General features: G+C 42.5%; 1 protein-coding gene across 1 annotated transcript in view; it reads left to right on the top strand.

Moving 5' to 3' along the window:
* retreg1 (reticulophagy regulator 1) overlaps positions 1-5,123 on the top strand; it is an 18,667-nt gene that overhangs the window by 8,113 nt on the left and 5,431 nt on the right. The window lies entirely within an intron of this gene.

Genomic DNA, 5,123 nt, shown 5'->3' on the forward strand with positions numbered 1-5,123 from the left:
GTTTGAGGCTCATGCATGTTGGAGGTTCAGGCGTGTTTGAGGCTCAGGCGTGCTGGAGGCTCAGGGGTGCCATCCTGTCTGTTGTTTCGGAGCTTCCTGATTGGGTTAACAGGGATATCTGCTCAACAGCTGCTCATGTGTTGCTGTTGTCCTCAAAACCTGCCTCCAGCCCTCTGGCTCCTTTCTTGGGATTGACATGGATTTCAGTTTGAAGACTTGCAGATAATTTAATACCACTGGCGTTTCGCAATGATCCGGAGTACTGAAACATGTGGCTTCCAAACTTGTGGCTTTCAGATTAAATTAAGTAAATTTTTAAAGAAGTAGCTTGACAATGGATTGAACCAATGGATTACAAAATACGAATCAAAGTTTGACATTCTTTACTGCTAGTTGGTGAGATTTGGCACAAAATGGACAGTCATAAAAGTTCAAGCTCAACATTTAAAGTGTGGTAATGCAAGACAGAGCAGCAGTAGATAATAAAAACAGATGTTCCAACAAATGGTTGACTGAATTCAAGCACGAGAACGTTAAAGTAGTATCAACAGACCACCGTCCGGCATGAACCACATGATGTAAATTTCTAAAAAAATATCTAACAAGGTTGAATCACGTCCTGGACTTTGTTGAAATGTCTTTCATCCAAAAAACTTTTTCTCAAGTAAGAAGACTTTTGGATGAGACAAAACATTTCAGCAAAGAAGAATCTGTCCAGAGGACCTGACTCAACCTCGTTCGATTCATCTACCTGGATTATTGATCAGCATCAGGACAATGTTCAGTATCCTGCAACCAACTTTGAAAAGCAAACGTGAAACTTTATGTTGTATCGCTCAAGTAGCTTTACACCTTTTTCCAAAAGAACTTGTCTTTCATGGAACAGATTAAAGCATGTTGGTCCAGTGATACGGTTGTTAATGTCTCACCGTATCACTGTCACATGTTCAGCTCGTCATTTTCTCAGGAAACCAGGCTCCAACAGGCACATGTGCCTGGAAGCCAAGGAGGGGGCAGCGGGGTGACATTTCCTCATAAGTTACTTGAGACATGGCAGAGTGTTTGGGTCAGGTGGGTGAAAATGAGATACTGCATCTTCGTATGGCATCTTGTGTTTGTGCCCAACAGCTCATCGTGTGGCTGATTATAAAGGGAGGGGCATTCGTTTAATGGTGAAGAAAAGCTACTAGATTCAAGATAAAAATCTGAACTATGGAAGCTCAACAGGTGAAACTTTGGTTTACTTTGACAAAACCGCTGATCTGGTATACAATTTTAACAATACTCTGTTTTTAGTGGATTCCAAGTTTATTTATTTAGTCATTAATCACGAAACACTCTAATTTGATACCTGGTCAGATGAACGTGCGACAAGGTATCATCAGAACAAAACAAAGAATAAAATGCTTAGTCTGTCCAACCATCCATCCATTATCTTTTACCTGCTTCTTTCATTTTGGGTCACGGGGGTCGCCGGTGCCCATGTCCATCAATCACTGTGCGAGGGGCGGGGTACACCCTGGACAGGTCTCCAGTCCATCACAGGGACACATAGAGACAAACAACCATTCACTCTCTCTCTCGCTCACCTAGAGTTACCAATCAGTCTAACATGCATGTTTTTGGTCAGTGGGAGAAAAATGGAGTACACGGAGAAAACACACGCATGCACGGAGAGAACATGCAAACTCCACCCAGAAAGGCCGGGAATTGAACCGGCAAGCTTCTGGCTGAGAGGCAGCAGCTCTACCAGTTGTGCCACAGTGCTGCCATGTTTGTGTAAAATGAAAATGTGATTTCTTATCTGACTCAGGCGCCAGTAAGACCTGTAAGACATCACTGCATCAGTTGGTCATCAGCATACTGAATTTAACCGTCAGCTGATGCTCTTATCATAGACAAAACTTTTGTTGTTTTGCAGCTGCATTTCTGCAAGAAGCACAACAAAATAAAGAAATCAAAATCCACCATTCTGGGCTCCAAAGCATCTATATACTGATGTGCAACACAAAAGTTCATATTAGCCTGTTAGTTCTGTGGGTTTTAGGTATGATGATGACGAGCACTTTGTTCTGTTTTAAAATGGTGATTTATTGAAATGATTTGATTATTTGAAGTGTGCTTTCGAATAACCCATCACCCAGTCACACGTTGAGTATTTTAGGAAAGTGTTTGCCCTTTTTAATTGTTGTTTTCAGACTGACCAAACCAGCCATGAATGTTTAAACCTTTATGATATAAACATTAAAACTGCACAGAATTACTTATTTAATGTCTTTCTTGCACTCTAATTAACTACGTTTACATTTTAAATATTTTTTTAATCTACGATGGACTCTGGTTGTACACTTCCTTTGTATAAAATCTAATTAATATTTTTTCAATTTGCTACAATAAACACTTTAATTTGAAACCTGCTCATATAAATAATGGTCTAATTTTGCAATACAGATCTGCTCCTGTAAACATTCTCCACAAACATATTAGTCTACAAATAAACAGGATTATTTAGTGCGTACAGTTCATTCTAACAGACACCTGCAGCTGGTTAACGCTCAGGAAGCTGCTTAGTTGTTGTAGTAACCTGACCTCCACCAGCTGTTTCCAGGACAGCTGCTCACACAGAGCATGAAGTTTCCATCCCCAGCTGGATTTATTACAATTAGTTCACGTTTCATTACGATCAACCGTGCTCAGGCAGTTATTACCCTCTATTACAATGTTAGTTAATAAAATATGTATTGACCTGAAAAAAGAGCTAATTGACCTTAGCAAACACAAATGGCCATTACTCAGTCAGACAGATTTTAAGCTAAAAACATTGATGTGGTAGTAGCTGAGTGTCATCCCCAACACATATCCCAAGCAGTAACAAGTCATATTTTATTTATTTTGGCATGCAAGGCAGTGGGCAGTATGCATTTCTTCATGAAATTATTGTTTAATTCTCTGTTTTCTTTCTGTAAATGACTCTAAATGTGTTTTAGATGTCATGTCGTTCTGTGTTGAAACATAGCAGCTTAATTGCACCTGTACTCCTGCACAAAGTGAGTTTTTAACAATATTAAAATATTCTAAATGTTACAGGGCTTTATCACTGTTAATAAATTTAAATATTTCAAACATATTGACAGCCGTACAGGAAGGACTGATAACTGAAACTGTCCAGCCCTTTGGGTCGAGAGTCTAAGAGTGGAAATATGAGCTAAACTTTACGCTCTTGTCTACTTTTTCCACATGACACACACATAAATAACACCTGGGCTTTTTATAGCTCTTTTATGTGAATTAGACACAAGGGTTGATTAGAGGAGCTTAAAGGAAGGCAATGTTTGGGAACCCCCATGGAGGAAAGGAAAGTTTCATACCTCTGGTGGTCCAGAATGCCCAGCAGTGTCACAGCATGGAAACCTCCTTCTCATCACTATTCCCATCACACACCTGTTCATTAGTCATCTCCCTGTTGTTTTTATGTGCTTCCTGATTTAGAGAATGACATTTACAGTGGACCTGCAACCAAGAAGACAAAGTATAAATATTGCAAAACTAATTTTAATTCAAATTTACTGAATATTGTATTTGAAAGTACAGCATGAACACAAGAAAACATAATATTTTTCAATTCAATTCATTTTAATTCAACTCAGGTTATTTATATAGCGCCAAGTCACAACAGAAGTTGTCTCAGGGCACTGAACAGAAACATTCATATGCATAAAAAAGCCAGTTAGAAAAATGTTATGTCTAAGGAAGCCAGCAGATTGTGTTGAATCTTCAGCTCGTCGCAGTCTCCCATCCTGAGCAAGCACAATGGCAACAGTGGAAAGGAAAAATTCCCTTTTAACAGGTAGAAACCTCCAACAGAACCAGGCACATGACACGTGGCTATCTGCTTCATCAGGCTGGGGTTTGAGAGAACAGGAAGGAGAAACAGACATTAGATGTATGAGCCGAGCAGCCCGGCGAGGCTGAAAACTCCAGAGGTCCCCAAGCAGCTCAGCGAGGCTGAATGTCCAGTGGTCCCACCACTAGTGTCAACGGAGCCACCAGTGTCTCGCTCTCCAGGGTCTTCAGGATACCACTCTCCCTGCGTCTCTGTGGGGGTCAGCCATGATGCCCCACCTCTGTGTGTCTCCGAGGGAGTCCTGGGAAACACCTCGCTCTCTACCTCTCGTCCTGCAGCTGTTACTGCTCTGGTGGACCCCAAAACTCTGGCAACTACCTCATTTGTGGTCTCATCATCAGCTGCAGCACCGCTAACCACTGGTCCCTCATTGGCTTAAGCGCTTTCAATCTCTGGTTACTCATCATCTGCTGTGACCTCCATGGGTGCATCGTCTGCTGTCACGTCCGTGGGTACATTGTTTGCCACAACTCTTATCACTAGTTCATCATCTTCTTTTGGTCTCTCACTGGTCTCATCACCTTCTGCAGTCTCACTGGTCTCATCTCCTGCAGCAGTCTCACTGGTCTCATCTCCTGCAGCAGTCGCATTGGTCTCATCTCCTGCAGCAGTCTCACTGGTCTCATTTCCTTCTGCAGTCTCACTGGTCTCATTTCCTTCTGCAGTCTCACTGGTCTCATTTCCTTCTGCAGTCTCACTGGTCTCATTTCCTTCTGCAGTCTCACTGGTCTCATTGCTTGAAGCAGTCACACTGGTCTCCTCTCCTGCTGCAGTCTCACTGGTCTCATTTCCTTCTGCAGTCTCACTGGTCTCATCTACTGCAGCAGTCTCACTGGTCTCATTTCCTTCTGCAGTCTCACTGGTCTCATTGCCTGATGCAGTCACACTGGTCTCATCTCCTGCAGCAGTCTCACTGGTCTCATTTCCTTCTGCAGTCTCACTGGTCTCATTTCTTTCTGTAGTCTCACTGGTCTCATTGCCTGATGCAGTCACACTGGTCTCATCTCCTGCTGCAGTCTCACTGGTCTCATTTCCTTCTGCAGTCTCACTGGTCTCATCTACTGCAGCAGTCTCACTGGTCTCAACTCCTGCAGCACTCTCACTGGTCTCATTGCCTGATGCAGTCTCACTGGTCTCATCTCCTGCAGCAGGCTCACTGGTCTCATTTCCTTCTGCAGTCTCACTGGTCTCATTTCCTTCTGCAGTCTCACTGGTCTCA

The sequence above is a fragment of the Nematolebias whitei genome, chromosome 9, assembly GCF_014905685.2.
Source record: "Nematolebias whitei isolate Nwh7 chromosome 9, NemWhi1, whole genome shotgun sequence".
Taxonomy (NCBI): Eukaryota; Metazoa; Chordata; class Actinopteri; order Cyprinodontiformes; family Rivulidae; genus Nematolebias; species Nematolebias whitei.